Source organism: Bubalus bubalis, chromosome 9 (assembly GCF_019923935.1).
Source record: "Bubalus bubalis isolate 160015118507 breed Murrah chromosome 9, NDDB_SH_1, whole genome shotgun sequence".
NCBI lineage: Eukaryota > Metazoa > Chordata > Mammalia > Artiodactyla > Bovidae > Bubalus > Bubalus bubalis.
Genome location: NC_059165.1, coordinates 109,730,626 through 109,750,188, shown reverse-complemented (window position 1 = coordinate 109,750,188; position 19,563 = coordinate 109,730,626). Strand labels below are relative to the sequence as shown.

Sequence of the window (19,563 nt, the reverse complement as noted above, 5' to 3'; positions counted from 1 at the left end):
ATAAAAAGTACTCCAGAAATTTGTAAATGAGTCACCTCAAGTTTTCTGTTGAGTGTTAAGCTGCATTTACCTTTCATAAGGACTTGGCCAGAATATTGGAGTGGGTAGCCTTTCCCTTCTCCAGGGGATCTTCCCAACTCAGGGATCAAACCCAGGCCTCCTGCATTGCAGGCAGATTCTTTATCAGCTGAGCCACCAGGGAAGCCTAGATATTCATAGATATAACATTTAAAATGTCTAAAATCTAATAAAAATTATTAGATAAGCAAAGAAGCTGGGAAAATGTGACACAAAACCAAGAGAAAAACCAGTCAACAGAAACAAAACCATAATTAAAGAGATGATGGGATTAGTGGACAATGACTTTAAAAGTTATAAATATGTTGAAGAATCTTAAAGGAAAACAAATGAACAAAATGAACATATAGTAAGAAGATATACAAAAATATCAAATGGTATCCTGGAGTTATAATTACAACATCAGAAATAAACAATTCACTGGAAGTGTTAAATAGAAGATTAGCAGAAGAAAAACTTGAAAAAAAAAAAACAAGAAACTTGAAAAACTACAATAGAAACTATCCAACAAAATCACTTTCTTTCACTTTGCTTGATGCAAATCAAAAACAACACCCAGTTGTGGATGTGAATGGTGATGGAGTTAAAGCCAGATGCTGTAAAGAACAATACTACATAGAAACCTGAAATGTTATGTCCATGAATCAAGGCAAATTGGAAGTGGTCAAACAGGAGATGACAAAAGTGAACATTGACATTTTAGGAATCACTGTATTAAAATGGACTGGAATGGGTGAATTTAATTCAAATAACCATTATATTTACTACTGAGGGCAAGAATCCCTTACAAGACATGGAGTAGCCATAATAGTCTACAAAAGAGTAAGAAATGCAGTACTTGGATGCAGTCTCAAAAATGACAGAATGATCTCTATTCATTCCCAAGGCAAACCATTCAATATTACAGTAATCCAAGTCTATGCCCCAGCCACTATGCTGAAGAAGCTAAAGTTGAATGGTACTATGAAGACATACAAAACCTTCTAGAACTAACATCAACCAAAAATGTCCTTTTCATCATAGGGGACTGGATTTCAAAAGTAGGAAGTCAAGAGATACCTGGAGTAACAGGCAAATTTGGCCTTGAAGTACAAAATGAAGCAGAGCAAGGGCTAACAGAGTTTTTCCAAGAGAACATATTGGTCATAGCAAACACCCTCTTCCAACACCACAAGAGATGACTCTATACATGGACATCACCAGGTGGTCAATACTGAAATCAGATTGATTATATTTTTTGCAGCTGAAGATGGAGAAACTCTATACAGTCGGCAAAAACAAGACCTGGAGGTGACTATGGCTCAGATTGTGAACTCCTTATTGCAAAATTCAGACTAAAATTGAACACCGCTAGACCATTCAGGTCAGAGAAGGCAATGGCACCCCACTCCAGTACTCTTGCCTGGAAAATCCCATGGATGGAGGGCTGCAGTCCATGGGTGAAGAGTCGGACACGACTGAGCGACTTCACTTTCACTTTTCACTTTCATGCATTGGAGCAGGAAATGGCAACCCACTCCAGTGTTCTTGCCTGGAGAATCCCAGGGACGGGGGCTCCTGGTGGGCTGCCGTCTATGGGGTCGCACAGAGTCGGACATGACTGAAGCGACTTAGCAGCAGCAGCAGCAGCCCATTCAGGTATGACCTAAGCAAAATCTCTTATGATTATACAGTGGAAGTGACAAATAGATTCAAGGGATTAGATGTGATAGAGTGCCAGAAGAACTATGGACAGAGGTTCATAAATTGTACAGGAGGAAGTGATAAAGACCATCTCCAAGAAAAAGAAATGCAAAAAGGCAAAATGCTTGTCTGAGGAGGCCTTACAAATAGCTGAGAAAAGAAGAGAAGCAAAAGGCGAAGGAGAAAAGGAAAGATATATCCATCTGAATGCAGAATTCCAAAGAATAGCAAGAGGAGATAAGAAAGCCTTCCTAAGTTGTCAATACAAAGAAATAGAGGAAAACAATAGAATGGGAAAGGCTAGAGATCTCTTCAAGAAAATTAGCGATAACAAGGGAACATTTCATGCAAAGATAGGCACAATAAAGGACAGAAGTGGTACGGACCTAACAGAAGCAGAAAATATTAAGAAAAGGTGGCAAAAATACACTGAAGAGCTATACAAAAAAGATCTTAATGTCTCAGATAACCACAATGGTATGATCACTCACCTAGAGCAAGGCATCCTGGAGTGCAAAGTCAAGTGGGCCTTAGGAAGTATCACTACAAACAAAGTTAGTGGAGGTGATGAAATTCCAGCTGAGCAATTTCAAATCCTGAAAGATGATGCTGTTAAAGTGCTGCACTCAGTATGTCAGCAAATTTGGAAAATTCAGCAGTGGCCACAAGGCTGGAAAAGGTCAGTTTTCATTCCAGTACCCATATAAGATGATGCTAAGTTTGTCCAAACTACCGCAGATTGCACTCATCTCACACGCTAGCAAAGTAATGCTCAAAATTCTCCAAGCCAGGCTTAAACAGTACATAAACTGAGAACTTCCAGACATTCAACTTGGATTTAGAAAAGGCAGAGGAGCCAGAGATCAAATTGCCAACATCCGTTGGATCATAGAAAAAAAAAAAAACAAGAGAATTCCAGAAAAAATATCTATTTCTGCTCCATTGACTATGCTAAAGCCTTGGACCATGTGAATCACAGCAAACTGTGGAAAATTCTTCAAGAGATGGGAATACCAGACCACCTTACCTGAGAAACCTGTATGCAGGTCAAGAAGCAACAGTTAGAACCAGACATGGAACAACAGACTGGTTCCAAATTGGGAAAGGAGTAGGTCAAGGCTGTATATTGTTACCTTGATTATTTACCTTATATGCAGAGTACATCTTGTAAAATGCTGGACTGGATGAAGCACAAGCTGGAATCAAGATTTTATGGAGAAATATCAATAACCTCAGACATGTAGATGACACCACACTTATGGCAGAAAAAGAACTAAAGAGCCTCTTGATGAAAGTGAAAGAGGAGACTGAAAATGTTGGCTTAAAACTCAACATTCAGAAAACTAAGATTATGGCATCTGGTCCCATCACTTCATGGCAAATAGATGGGGAAACAGTGTAAAGAGTGACAGATATTATTTTCTCAGGCTCCAAAATCACTGCAGATGGTGACTGCAGTGATTAAAAAATTAAAAGACACTTGCTACTTGGAAGAAAAGCTATGACCAACCTAGACAGCATATTAAAAAGCAGAGACACTACTTTACAGACAAAGGTCCATATAGTCAAAGCTATGGTCTTTCCAATAGTCATGTATGTATGGATGTGAGAGCTGGACAATAAAGAAAGCTGAGCACCAGAGAATTGATGCTTAATTGATACACTTAAAATCTGTGTATTTTATTATATGCAAATGTTACCTCAGTTGTTTGTTTTTGGTTTTGTTTTTTTAAGATACCAATAGCAAATCCACCAAGGAACACTAAGATTTTTGTTAGCTTCCTTAAGGAAAAGTCCTATTATCCAGGCACTACCAACCTAGATAGCATATTAAAAAGCAGAGACATTACTTTGCCAACAAAGGTCCGTCTAATCAAGGCTATGGTTTTTCCAGTGGTCATGTATAGATGTGAGAGTTGGACTGTGAATAAAGCTGAGCACAGAAGAATTGATGCTTTTTGAACTGAGGTGTTGGAGAAGACTCTTGAGAGTCCCTTGGACTGCAAGGAGATCAAACCAGTTAATCCTAAGGAAATCAATTCTGAATATTGATTGGAAGGACTGATGCTGAAGCTGGAAACTCCAACAATTTGGCCGCTGGATGCAAAGAATTGACTCATTGGAAAAGACCCTGATGCTGGGACAGATTGAAGGTAGGAGGAAAAAGGGTCAATAGAGGAAGAGATCTTTGGATGGCATCACCGACTTGATGGACATGAGTTTGAGCAAGCTCTCTGAGGTGGTGATGGACAGGGAAGCCTGGCGTGCTGCAGACTATGGGGTCGCAAAGAGTTGGACATGACTGGGCAAGTTAACTGAACTGAATGGAAATTCACTAGGGGGAATTCCCTATTGGCTCACTGACTAGGACATCATACTCCCAAGTGTAGAAGGGGCCCAGGACTAAGCCCTTGTCAGGAAACTAGATCCCACAAGCCACAACTAAGAGTTCATATGCAGTAACTAAAGATTGCACACGCTGCAACAAAAGACTCCACACATCACAAATAAAAGATCTCACATACACAACTAAAAAAAGGACACACATGCCACAAGGAAGATCGAAGACTCAGTGTGCCACAACTAAGATCCAGTGCAGCCAACTAAATACAAACATACATATTTTCAAAAACAATGTTACTGAGTGCAAGCTCACTCTGCTCACTGCACAAGAGGCCAATAAATCCAAGGGACAAGGTGTTGAGGGAAGGCATATGACTTTATTTGGACCAGCTAACAGAGAAGATGGTAGACTAATGTCTCAAAGTAACCATCTTGTTGGGGTTTGGAAGCCACGTTCTTTTTCAGGGCCAAGGAGAGAGGCTATAAGGAGGAATCAAAGTCAAAAGGCAGAATAGAGAAGGAGAGGCAGTGGGGAAGTAAAGTGAAAGGATCTTCAGTCTTGCAAAACATTTCTAGTCTTTGGAAGTTGAAGTGAAGTCGCTCAGTCATGTCCAACTCTTTGCGACCCCATGGACTCTAGCCTACCAGGCTTCTACATCCATGGGATTCTCCAGGCAAGAATACTGGGGTGGGTTACCATTTCCTTCTCCAAGGGATATTCCCAACCCAGGGATCGAACCCAGGTCTCCCACATTGTAGGCAGACGCTTTAACCTCTGAGCCACTAGGGAAACCCCAAAAGCCTACAGCACCTGGTATTCCCAGGCGGTCTCCCATCCAAGTACTAACCAGTTCCGACCCTGCTTAGCTTCCGAGATCAGACGAGATCGGGTGCGTTCACGCTGGTATGGCCATAGACTTTGGGGTGTGTTAATGTATTCTATTCACAGGTGGGCAAGGTCAGATTATCTCTCTGTGAGCTGAACAAAGGCACTTTAGTTTAAGTTCAGGTAACAGGTCAGGGTCCTCTGAGGCAGGCAATTATGTATGATTATAATAACAAAGGTAATGAAAAGCAATAAAAACGGTTTCCAACATGGAGTCAGAGTTTGTTTCTTCTCTGCCAAAGAAACATATCAGAAAAAAAGGGTAAAAGGGAAGAAGAAAAAAAAACCTCAATTTTTAAAAATGGGCAAAGGACTTAAATAGACATTTCTCCAAATATGTACAAATGGCCATAAGTACAAGAAAAGAGGTTGAACATCACTAACCATGAGTGAAATATCGATCAAAACCACAAAAAGAGATTGATTCAAGATTACAGAGTAGAAGGATGTGCACTCATCTCCTGTGAGGCCACCAAAATCACAACTAGCTGTTGAACAGTCATTGACAGGAGGGTGCTGGAACCTACCAGAAAAAAGATATTCCGTGTCCAAGGAAAAAAAGAAGCTTCAACAAGACTGTAGAAGGGCACAATCATGATACAATCAAATCACACACCCACTGGGAAGGTGGCCCACAAACTGGAGAAAAATAAACCAAAGAGGTTCTCTCACTGTTGTGAAGGTGCACATGTTTCTGTTGTGAAGGTTCAAGTAAGGCTTCCCAGCCTGGGGATCCAGCAAAGAAACTAGAAATTCCCAGAGAGTCTGACTTACCTTCAAGGCCAGTGAGATTTGATTGCATGACTTCCACAGGACTGGGGAAAACAGAGATTCCACTCTTGGAGAGTATAAACAAAACCTTGTCCACAACAGGACTCAGAGGAAAGAAGCAGTGATGCTTCAGGAGACTGAAAAATACCTCCCTGACAGTGTTAGAGGGTCTCCTGTGGAGGCATGGGTCAGCAGTGACTTGCAGGAGGACACTGGCAGCAGCACTCCTGGGAGGTAACCACTGGCATGAGCCAAACAACTAACAGGGAGGGAGTACAGCCCCACCCATCAGCAGATAATCAAATTAAAGTTTTACTGAGTAAAATTGGAGAATAACAGAATGGGAAACACTAGAGATCTCTTCAAGAAAATTAGAGATACCAAGGGAACATTTCATGCAAAGATGGGCTCGATAAAGGACAGAATGGTAGGGACCTAACAGAAGCAGAAGATGTTAAGAAGAGGTGGCGAGAATACACAGAAGAACTGTACAAAAAAGATCTTCACCACCAAGATAATCACGATGGTGTGATCACTGACCTAGAGCCAGAAATCCTGGAATGTGAAGTCAAGTGGGCCTTAGAAAGCATCACTATGAACAAAGCCAGTGGAGGTGATGGAATTCCAGTGGAGCTATTTCAAATCTTGAAAGATGATGCTGTGAAAGTGCTGCACTCAATATGCCAGCAAATTTGGAAAACTCAGCAGTGGCCACAGGACTGGAAAAGGTCAGTTTTCATTCCAATCCCAAAGAAAGGCAATGCCAAAGAATGCTCAATCTACCGCACAATTGCACTCATCTCACATGCTAGTAAAGTAATGCTTAAAATTCTCCAAGCCAGGCTTCAGCAATACGTGAACCATGAACTTCCAGATGTTCAAGCTGGTGTTAGAAAAGGCAGAGGAACCAGAGATCAAATTCCCAACATCCACTGGATCATCAGAAAAGCAAGAGAGTTCCAGAAAAAACATCTATTTCTGCTTTATTGACTATGCCAAAGTCTTTGACTGTGTGCATCACAATATACTGTGGAAAACTCTGAAAGAGATGGGAATACCAGACCACCGGACCTGCCTCTTGAGAAACCTATATGCAGGTCAGGAAGCAGCAGTTAGAACTGGACATGGAACAACAGACTGCTTCCAAATAGGAAAAGGAGTACCTCAAGGCTGTATATTGTCACCCTGCTTATTTAACTTATATGCAGAGTACATCATGAGAAATGCTGGGCTGGAAGAAGCACAAGCTGGAATCAAGATTGCCAGGAGAAATATCAATAACCTCAGATGCAGAGGACACCACCCTTATGGCAGAAAGTGAAGAGGAACTAAAAAGCCTCTGGATGAAAGTGAAAGAGGAGAGTGAAAAAGTTGGCTTAAAGCTCAACATTCAGAAAACGAAGATCATGGCATCTGGTCCCATCACTTCATGGCAAATAGATGGGGAAACAGTGGATACAGTGTCAGACTTTATTTTGGGGGCTCCAAAGTCACTGCGGATGGTGACTGCAGCCATGAAATGAAAAGACGCCTACTCCTTGGAAGGAAAGTTATGACCAACCTAGATAGCATATTCAAAAGCAGAGACATTACTTTGCCAACAAAAGTCCGTCTAGTCAAGGCTATGGTTTTTCCAGCAGTCATGTATGGATGTGAAAGTTGGACTGTGAAGAAAGCTGGGCGCCAAAGAATTGATGCTTTTGAAGTGTGGTGTTGGAGAAGACTCTTGAGAGTCCCTTGGACTGCAAGGAGATGCAACCAGTCCATTCTGAAGATCAGTCCTGGGTGTTCTTTGGAAGGAATGATGCTAAAGCTGAAACTCCAGTACTTTGGCCACCTCATGCGAAGAGTTGACTCATTGGGAAAGACTCTGATTCTGGGAGGGATTGGAGGCAGGAGGAGAAGGGGACGACAGAGGATGAGATGGCTGGATGGCATCACTGACTCAATGGACATGAGTTTGAGTGAACTCCAGGAGTTGGTGATGGACAGGGAGACCTGGTGTGCCGCAATTCATGGGGTCCAAAGAGTCGGACACATCTGAGCAACTGAACTGAACTGAACTGAGGGCAATACCCAGTTTTCTCCACAGCCCGTTCCTCCCATCAGGAAGCTTACATAAGCCTCTTAGCTTCATCCACCAGAGGGCAGACAGAAGAAGCAAGAGCCATCTGTATGTGTTCTTTGGAGAAATGTCTATTTAATTCTTTGGCCCATTTTTTGATTGGGTCATTTATTTTTCTGGAGTTGAGCTGTAGGAGTTGCTTGTATATTTTTGAGATTAGTTGTTTGTCAGTTGCTTCATTTGCTATTATTTTCTCCCATTCTGAAGGCTGTCTTTTCACCTTGCTAATAGTTTCCTTTGATGTGCAGAAGCTTTTAAGGTTAATTAGGTCCCATTTGTTTATTTTTGCTTTTATTTCCAATATTCTGGGAGGTGGGTCGTAGAGGATCCTGCTGTGATGTATGTCAGAGAGTGTTTTGCCTATGTTCTCCTCTAGGAGTTTTATAGTTTCTGGTCTTACGTTTAGATCTTTAATCCATTTTGAGTTTATTTTTGTGTATGGTGTTAGAAAGTGGTCTAGTTTCATTCTTTTACAAGTGGTTGACCAGATTTCCCAGCACCACTTGTTAAAGAGATTGTCTTTAATCCATTGTATATTCTTGCCTCCTTTGTCAAAGATAAGGTGTCCATATGTGTGTGGATTTATCTCTGGGCTTTCTATTTTGTTCCATTGATCTATATTTCTGTCTTTGTGCCAGTACCATACTGTCTTGATAACTGTGGCTTTGTAGTAGAGCCTGAAGTCAGGTAGGTTGATTCCTCCAGTTCCATTCTTCTTTCTCAAGATCGCTTTGGCTATTCGAGGTTTTTTGTATTTCCATACAAATTGTGAAATTATTTGTTCTAGCTCTGTGAAGAATACTGTTGGTAGCTTGATAGGGATTGCATTGAATCTATAAATTGCTTTGGGTAGTATACTCATTTTCACTATATTGATTCTTCCAATCCATGAACATGGTATATTTCTCCATCTATTAGTGTCCTCTTTGATTTCTTTCACCAGTATTTTATAGTTTTCTATATATAGGTCTTTAGTTTCTTTAGTAGATATATTCCTAAGTATTTTATTCTTTCCGTTGCAATGGTGAATGGAATTGTTTCCTTAATTTCTCTTTCTGTTTTCTCATTATTAGTGTATAGGAATGCAAGGGATTTCTGGGTGTTGATTTTATATCCTGCAACTTTACTATAGTCATTGATTAGTTCTAACAAACACATGAAAAGATGCTCAACATCACTCATTATCAGAGAAATGCAAATCAAAACCACTATGAGGTACCATTTCACACCAGTCAGAATGGCTGTGATCCAAAAGTCTACAAGTAATAAATGCTGGAGAGGGTGTGGAGAAAAGGGAACCCTCTTACACTGTTGGTGGGAATGCAAACTAGTACAGCCACTATGGAGAACAGTGTGGAGATTCCTTAAAAAACTGGAAATAGAACCACCTTATGATCCAGCAACCCCACTGCTGGGCATACACACTGAGGAAACCAGAAGGGAAAGAGACACGTGTACCCCAATGTTCATCACAGCACTGTTTATAATAGCCAGGACATGGAAGCAACCTAGATGCCCATCAGCAGATGAATGGATAAGAAAACTGTGGTACATATACACAACGGAGTATTACTCAGCCATTAAAAAGAATACATTTGAATCAGTTCTAATGAGGTGGATGAAACTGGAGCCTATTATACAGAGTGAAGTAAGCCAGAAAGAAAAACGCCAATACAGTATACTAATGCATATATATGGAATTTAGAAAGATGGTAACAATAACCCTGTGTACGAGACAGCAAAAGAGACACTGATGTATAGAACAGTCTTATGGACTCTGTGGGAGAGGGAGAGGGTGGGAAGATTTGGGAGAATGGCATTGAAACATGTAAAATACCATGTATGAAACGAGTCGCCAGTCCAGGTTCGATGCACGATACTGGATGCTTGGGGCTAGTGCACTGGGACGACCCAGAGGGATGGTATGGGGAGGGAGGAGGGAGGAGGGTTCAGGGTGGGGAACACATGTATACCTGTGGCGGATTCATTTTGATATTTGGCAAAACTAATACAATTATGTAAAGTTTAAAAATAAAATAAAATTTTAAAAAAATTTTTTAAATTAAAAAAAAAAAGAAGAAGAAGCAAGAAAAACCAGAATCCCACAGACTTCAGAACAAAACCCACAATCATAGAAAGCTAATCAAAATAAAAAGGATTATGTCCCAGAGGGAGGAACAATGTAAAAATCCACCCCCCACAAAAAAAAAAAAAAAAAAAAAAAAAAAACAGCTAAATAAAATGGAGCTAGGTGGCATTCCAGGAAAAGATCCAGAATAATGATAATGAAAATGATCCAGGATGTTGCAAAAATAATGGAGAAGGTGAAAGAAATGTTTGCCAATAACCTAGAAGAACTACAAAACAGAGATGAACAATACACCAGAAGGAATAAACAGCAGAATAACTGAGACAGAGCAAATAAATGAGTTGGAAGACAGAATGATGAAAATCACTGCCACAAAACAGAATTTTTTAAAAAAGAAAAGAAACGAAGACAGCCTAAGAGACCTCTAAGGCAACATTAAACACAGCAATATTCACATTATAGGGGTCCCAGAAGGAGAAAAGGGAGAGAAAGGACCCAAGAAAATATTTGAAGAGATAATAGCTGAAAACATCTGTAATATGGGAAAGAAATAGTCGACCAAGTCCAGGAAGCACAGAGAGTCTCAGACAGGATAAAACCATAGAGAAACACACCCAGACACATAGTAGTCAAAGTGATTAAAATTAAAGACAAAGATAAAATATTGAAAGCAACAAGGGGAAAACAACAAATAACATACAAGGGAACACCCATAAGGTTATCAACTTATTTCTCAACAGAAACTGTAGAAGTCAGAAGGGAATGGCATGATACATTTGAAGTAATGAAAAGGAAAAACCTATATCCGAGAATATTCTAACTAGCAAGACTCTTGTTCAAATCTGACAGAGAAATCAAAAGTTTTACAAACAAGCAAAAGTTAAGAGAATTCAGCATCACCAAACTAGTTTTGCAACAAATGCTAAAAGAACATCTCTAGGCAGGAAACACAGAGAAGGAAAGATCTACAAAAAATAAATCCAAAACAATTAAGAAAATGGTAATAGGATTACTGTTGTTGCTATTTAGTCACTAAGTCGTGTCTGATTATTTTGCAACCCTGTAGCCCACCAGGCTCCTCTCCCCAAGGGACTTCCCAGGCAAGAATACTGGAGTAGATTGCCATTTCCTTCTCCAGAGACTCTTCCTGACCCAGGGATTGAATCCACATCTCCTGCTTGTCAGGCAACTTTTTTTTTTTTTTTTACCAGGGAGCCACATGTGAAGCCCAATAGGATCATATATATCAATAATTACCTTAAATATAAATGGATTAAGTTCACCAACCAAAAGACATAAACTGGCTGGGTGGATAAAAAAGCATGATTTTATATATAAAATCTTATATATACACACACACACATACATACACTGTCTATAAGAGACTCACCTCAGACCTAGGGACACTTACAGATTGAAAGTAAGGGGATGGGGGAAAGTATTCCATACAAATAGAAATTAAAAGAAAGCTTGAGTAGTGATATTCATATCTGACAAAATAGATTTTAAAACTTAGACTGTTATAAGAGACAAGGACACTACATAATGATCAAGAGTTCAATTCAAGAAGAAGATATAGCAAATATATACACAACCAACATAGGAGTACCTCAATATGTAAGCAAATTCTAATAACCATAAAGGGAGAAGTCAAGAGTAACACAATAATAGTGGGGAACTTTAACACCCAACTTTCATCAATGGACAGATCATCCAGACAGAAAATTAATATGGAAACACAGGCCTTGAATTACACTTTAGATCAGTTTGACATAACTGAGGATTCCATCAAAAAGTAGCACACTATACATTCTCCAGGACCGACCACCTGCTGGGCCACAAGATGAGCGTTGGTAAATTTAAGAAAACTGAAATCATATCAAGCATCTTCTCCAATGACAACATTATTAGTTTAGAAATAAACCACAAGAAGAAAAACTATAAAAAAAAAAAAACATGTAGAGGCTGCACAACTAAACAACCAATGGATCACTGAAAAAGATGAAGAGGAAATCAAAAAATATCTAGAGAAAAATGAAAGCACAATGATCTGAAAACTCTGGGATGCAGCAAAGCAATTCTGAGTGAAGTTTGTAGCAATACTTAATCTTTCCTCAAGAAACAAAAAAAAGTCTCAAGTAAACGGCCTAACCTTACACCTAAATTGTTTTATGTGGTTTTTTGTTTACATCTAATTGTTTTAACAATTAGAGATAGAAAAACAAACAAAACCCAGAGTTAGTAAAAAGGAAAGAAATCATAAATATCAGAGCATAAATAAATGAAATAGGGACAAAGAAAACAGTTGCAAACATCAATGAAACTAAAAGCTGCATCTTTGAAATTTTAAACAAAATTGATAAATCTTAAGCCAGAATCATCAAGGGGAAAAAATGGAGAAGACTCAAATCAATAAAATTAGAAATCAAAAAGGAGAAGTTACTGACTACATGAAAATACCAAGGATCAATTCACTCACTCAGTCATGTCTGACTTTTTGCAACCCCATGGACTACAGCATGCCAGACTTCTCTGTCCATCACCAACTCCCAAAGCTTGCTCTAACTCAAGTCCATCAAGTCGGTGATGCCATCCAACCATCACATCCTCTCTCTCTCCCTTCTCCTCCTGTCTTCAATCTTTCCCAGCATCAGGGTCTTTTCCAATGAGTCAGTTCTTCGCATCAGGTGGCCAAAGTATTACAGTTTCAGCTTCAGCATCAGTCCTTCCAATGAATATTCAGGATTGACTTCCTTCAGGATTGACTGGTTTGATCTCCTTGCAGTCCAAGAAACTCTCAAGAGTCTTCTCCAACATCACAGTTTAAAAGCATCAATCCAAAACCAAGGATCATAAGAGACTACTATTAGCAACTGTATGACAATAAAATTTGGACAACCTGGAAGAAATGGACAAATTATTAGAAAAGTACAGTCTCCCTAGACTGAACCAAGATGAAATAAAGCATATGAACTGACAAATCACAAGCACTGAAATTTTAAATGTAATTAAAAACCTCCCAACAGACAAAATCCAGGACCAGATGGCTTCACAGGTGAATTTTATCAAACATTTAGAGAAGAGTTAATACCTATCCTTGTGAAATTGGAGGGGAAGGAAAACTTCCAAACTCATTTTACAAGGCCACAACCACCCTGATACCATAACCATACAAACATACCACAAACACACACACACGTGTACACACACACACACACACAAATTACAGTGATGAACAAAGATGCAAAAATCCTCAATAAAATACTAACAAACAGAATCCAACAGTATATTAAAAAGATCATGCACCATGATCAAGCGGGATTCATCCCTGTGAGAAAGTGAAAGTTGCTCAGTTGTGTCCGACTCTTTGTGGACCCCATGGATTATACAGTCCATGGAATTCTCCAGGCCAGAAAACTGGAGTGGGTAGCCTTTCCCTTCTCCAGGGGATCTTCCCAACCCAGGGATCAAACCCAGGTCTCCTGCATTGTGGGCAGATTCTTTACCAACTGAACCACAAGGAAAGCCCAGGGATGCAAGCATTTTTCAATATGTGCAAATCTATCAATGTGGTACACCATATCACCAAATTGAAGAATAAAAACCATATGATCATCTCAATAAATACAGAAAAAGCTTTTGACAAAATTCAGCACCCACTTATGGTAAAATCTCTCTAAAAAGTGGGCATAGAGTGTACATACCTCCGCATAATAAAGACCATATATGACAAACCTACAGCTAGCATCATACTCAATAGTGAAAAGCTGAAAGTATTTCCTCTAAGATCAGGAAAAAGACAAGAATGTCAACTCTCACCACTTTAATTCTATTTTTTCTATTATTTTCTGTGGACCAATCATGATACAATGGTATTAAGTGAATAATACTGATATAATCACAATAGTAAAAGATCTTTACCAGTTTTCACAATCAATAGCCAGACAAAATATAAAATATAATTACAATTGCAAACCATAATGGAAACATGCTTAACCTAACAATATAAAATAATTATGTACAATTTGGGGGTTAAGTGAAATGATGTGGTAAGTGGAAAGAAAATTATTATATACATGCAGATGTTTTCATCTGCCCAGCCAGTCTTTGTCTTGTGGTTTGTGAACTTAATTCATTGCCAGTTAAGATAATTATCAATACGTATGATCATATTAACATTTTCTAAATTGTTTTGGGTTTATTTTGTGTAGGTCTTTTCTTATGCTAGCATTTATGCCTAGAGGAGGCCCTTTAGAACTTGTTGTAAAGCTTGTTTGGTGGTGCTGAATTCTTTTTTTTTTTTTTTTTTTTTTTTGAGTTTTAAATTCACATTTTATTTTTTTATTTTTTTTAAACTTTATTTTATTTTTATACTTTACATAATTGTATTAGTTTTGCCAAATATCAAAATCTCTTAACTTTTGCTTATTTGTAAAACTTTTGATTTCTCTGTCAAATTTGAACAAGAGTCTTGCTAGTTAGAATATTCTTGGTTATAGGTTCTTCCTTTTCATTACTTTAAATGTATCATGCCATTCCCTTCTGACTTCTACAGTTTCTGTTGAGAAATCAGGTGATAACCTTATGGATGTTCCCTTATATGTTACTTGTTGTTTTCCTCTTGTTGCTTTTAATATTTTATCTTTGTCTTTAATTTTCATTCATTTGATTACTCCGTGTCTTGGTGTGTTCCTCCTTGGGTTTATCCTGCCTGAGACACTCTATGCTTCCTGGACTTGGTTGACTATTTCCTTTCCCATATTAGGGAAGTTTTCGGCATTATTTCTTCAGTGTTTTCTCAGGTCATTTCTCTCTCTCTTCTTCTGGAACCCCTATCATGCGAATGTTAGTGCATTTAATGTTCCAGAGGTCTCTTAGGCTGTCTTTTTTTTTCCATTCATTTTTCTACATCCTGTTCTGCAGCAGTAATTTCCACCATTCTTCCCTCCAGGTCACTTATCCATTCTTCTGCATCACTTATTCTGCTAATTCATTCCTTCTAGTGTATTGTTCATCTTTGTCTGTTCTTTAGTTCTTCTAGGTCATTGGTAATTATTTCTTGCATCTTCTCAATGTTTGCCTCCATTCTTTTCCCAAAATCTTGGATCATCTTCACTATCATTATTCTGATTTCTATTTCTGGAAGGTTGCCTATCTCCATTTGGTTGGTTTTCTGGAGTTTTATGTTGTCCTTTCATCTGGGACAAAACTCTATGTTTTTTTCATCCTGGTTAACTTTCTGTGGTGTGATTTTGATTCTAGCCACTGTGGAATTGTGGTTCTTCTTTCTTCTACTGCTACCCTCTGATGGATGAGGCTAAGAGGCTTATATAAGCTTCCTGATGGGAGGCATTGGTGGTGGGGAAAACAGGGCATTGATGGGCAGAGCCAATCTCAGTAAAACTTAAATCTAAAAATCTGCTGATGGGTGGTGGTGCTCTCCCTTCCTGTTAGTTGTTTGGCCTATGGGGATGCAGCCCTGGGGTCTATGGAGACTCTATAATAGGGTTAACAGTGACCTCCAAGAGGACTTATGCCATGGGGTTCTTTCCAGGACAGCTGCTGCCAGTGCCCCCATCCCAGGGTGAGCCATTGTCACCCCCACTCCTCCACTGTAGACCCTCCAACACTAGCAGGTAAGTCCAGTTCAGTCTCCTGTGGGATCACTGCTCCTTTCTCTTTGGTCTAAGTGTGCACAAGATTTTGTATGTGCCATCCAAGAATGGAGTCTCTGTTTCCCCCAGTCCTGTGGAAGTCCTAAAATCAAATCCCACTGGCCTTCAAAGTCAGACTCCCTGGGGATTTCCAATTCCTTTGCCAGTTCCCCAGGCTGGGAAGCCTGATATGAGGCTCAGAACCTTCATAACAGTGGGATTCTTTGGGTATTATATGGTTCTCCAGGTTGTGAGTTGCCCACTCAGTGGGTATAGGATTTGATTTTATTGTGTTTTCACCCCTTCTACCACCTCGCTGCAGTTTCTTCTTTGTCTTTGGATGTGCAGTATCTTTTTTGCTGGGTTCCAGTATCCTTCTGTCAATGGCTGTTCAACAATTAGTTGCAATTTTGGTGTTCTCAGGAGGAGAGGAGCACAGGTTCTTCTACTCTGCCAACTTGAACCAGAGTCTCCCTCTGGGGTTTTATCTTGTCCCTTCATCTGGGGAACTAACACTCTGCTTCTTCATTCTGATTAACCTTCTGTGATGTGGTTTTCATTCTAGCCACTGCAGGATTGTAGTTCTTACTTCTTCTATCTGCTTTACCACTTTTATTCAACATAGTTTTGGAAGTCTTAGCTATAGCAATCAAAGAAGAAAAAGAAGTAAATGGAATCCAAATTGGAAGAGAAGAAGTTAAACTGTCACTGATGGCAGATGCCATGATACTATATGTAGAAAATCCTAAAGGTGGTACCAGAAAACTACTGGAGCTCATCAATGAACTTGATAATGTTGCTGGTTACAAAGTTAATACACAGAAACCTGTTGCATTTCTATACACTAACAAGGAAAGATCAGAAAGAGAAATTAAGAAACATTTCTATTTACTATCACATCAAAAAGAATAAAATACCTAGGAATAAACCTACCTAAGGACATAAAAAGCCTGTACTCCAAAAACTATAAGATAGTGATGAAAGAAATCAAAGTTATAAACAGATGGGAAGATATATCAAGCTTGTGGAGTGTAAGAATCAATACCATCAAACTACCCAAGGCAATCTGTAGACTCAGGGTAATTTCTATCAAACTACCAATGACATTTTTCAGAGAACTAGGAAAAGAATCTCAAAATTTGTATAGGGACACAAAAGGCCCCAAATAGCCAAATCAATCTTGAAAAAGAACAATAAGCTGGAGGAATCAGGCTCCCTGGCTTCAGACTATACTACAAAGCCACAGTCATCAAAATAGTATGGTACTGGCACAAAAATAGAACTATAGATCAATGTTACAGTATAGAAAGCCCTGAAACCCATGCACCTATGACAAATTAATCTATGACAAAGAAGGCAAGATTACACAATGTTGGAAAGACAGTCTCTTCAACAAATGGTGCTGGGGAAACTGGATAGCTACATGTAAAAAAAAATGAAATTATATCATTCTTTCTGTAATACCATTCACAAAAGTAATCTCAGAATGGATTAATGACCTAAATGTTAGATCAGATACTCTAAAACTCCTAGAGGAAAACAGGCAGAACACTCTCTAACATAAATCACAGCAATGTCTTCTTCAATCTGTTTCCAAAAATAATGAAAATAATAACAAAAATAAATGCAAAAGCTTCTGCACAGTAAAGGAAAAAATAAACAAAATGAAATGACTACCCACAAATTGGAAGGAAATATTTGCAAATGATATGACCAATAGGGATTAGTCTCCAAATTTTACAAATAGCAAATGATGCCTAATGGCATCAAAACAAACAACCCACTCAAAAAAATGGGCAGAAGACCTAAATAGACATTTCTCCAAAGACATACAGATGGCCACTAAGCACATGAAAAGATGTTCAACATCTCCAATTATTAGAGAAATGAAAGTCCAAACTACAATGAGGTATCACCTCACACCAGCCAGAATGCCTATTACCCAAAACATCCACCAAAAAGATTCCTTTAAAAAGTGGAAATAGAACTGCCATATGAACCAACAATCCCACTGTTGGGCATACATACCACGGAAACCAGAATTTAAAGAAACACATGTACCCCAAAGTTCATTGCACACTGTTTACAATAGCTAGGACATAAAAGCAACCTAGGTGTCCATTGGCAGATAAATGGATAAGGAAGTTGTGATGCATATACACAATAGAATATTACTCAGCTATAAAAAAGAATGCATTTGAGTCTTTTCCAATGAGGTGGATGAAACTGGAGCCTATTATACAGAGTGAAGTAAGTCAGAAAGAGAAACACCAATACAGTATATGAATGCATATACATGGAATTTAGAAAGATGGTAATGACAATCCTATATGCAAGTCTGCAAAAGAGACATAGATGTAAAGAACAGACTTTTGTACTCTGTGGGAGAAGGCAAGGGTGGGATGTTTTGAGAGAATAGCATTGAAACACGTATATTACCATATGTAAAATAGATGACCAGTGCAAGTTTGATGCATGAAGCAGGCACTCAAAGCTGGTGCTCTGGAACAACCCAGAGGGATGGGGTGGGGAGCGAGGGGGGAGGGGGTTCAGGATGGGGGACACATGTGCACCCCTGGTTGATTCATGTCTATGTATGGCAAAAACCACCACAGTACTGTAAAGTAATTATTCTCCAATTAAAACAAATTTTTTAAATCCACAAACAATAAATGCTGGAGAGGATGTGAAGAGAAGGGGAATCCTCCTACACTCTTGGTGGGAATGTAAATTGATACAGCCACGATGGAGAAGAGTAAGGAAGTTCCTTAAAAAACTAAAAATAGAGCTACCATATGTCACTGCAGTCCCACTCCTTGGCATATATCCAGAGAAAAACATGATCCGAAAGGATGCATGCATCCCAATATTCATTGCAGTGCCATTTACAATATTCAAGACATGGAAGAAACCTAAATGTCCATCGACAGAGGAATGGATAAAGATGTGGTACATATATATATATTGGAATATTACTCAGCCATGAATAAGAATGAAATAATGCTATTTGCAGCAACATGGAAGGACATAGAGAGTGTCATACTTAATGAAGTAAGTCAGACATAGAAGGAGAAATATTGTATGACATCCTTTATACGTGGAATCTAAAAAGAAATGATACAAAGAAAATTACTTACAAAACAACAAGAGACTCACAGACTTAGAGAACTTAAGGTTGCCAAGGGGAAGGACAGGGGGAAAGGGTAATTAGGGATTTGGGGGTGGACATGTACACACTGCTATGTTTTAAATGGATAACCAACAAGGACCTAGTGTTATAGCACATGGAACCCTGTTCAATATTATGTAACAGTCTGGATGGGAGGGGAGTTTGGGGGAGTATATATATGTGTGTGTGTATATATATATATATGTATATATGTATATATATACATATATATATACACATATATATAGCTGAGTCCCCTCACTGTTCACCTAAAACTATCACAACATTGCATTGTTTGTTAACTGGCTACACCTCAATACAAAATAAAAAAAATTTTTTAATAGATTAAAACATTTCAGCAGCCAAAAGAAAAAAAAAAAGGCCTACAAATCAATACGAAAAAGACAATAGGCAGTGCTAAGAAGCAAAAGACTTGACATTCAAATGGAAAATTATAAAAATGTACTCAAATTCAACATTAATTAGGGAAAATCTACTGAAAACCATAAAGAGATGCCACTACAAATCAATTAAAATGGCTAAATTCGAAAACTAAAACTGACAATATGTGTCAGTGAAGGTGTGGAACACAGGGAACTAATTACACTGCCATGGAGTGCAAAATGTACAAATAATGGAAGAATAATTGGTACCAACTACAAAGTAGAAGAAATCTAGTAGTATCATTCTTGTACATATAACTTAGAGAATAGGGCACATGTATACCTGCTACTGCTGCTAAGTCACTTCAGTCATGTCAGACTC

The 19,563-nt window shown here is 38.7% G+C and overlaps 1 non-coding gene across 1 annotated transcript; it reads right to left on the bottom strand.

Annotated features, from left to right (window-relative positions):
- Positions 1-4,903: 4,903 nt before the first annotated feature.
- On the bottom strand, positions 4,904-5,022 carry LOC112587135. The gene has a single exon (XR_003111669.2). It is a non-coding gene; the product is annotated as a 5S ribosomal RNA (ribosomal RNA).
- Positions 5,023-19,563: the final 14,541 nt, after the last annotated feature.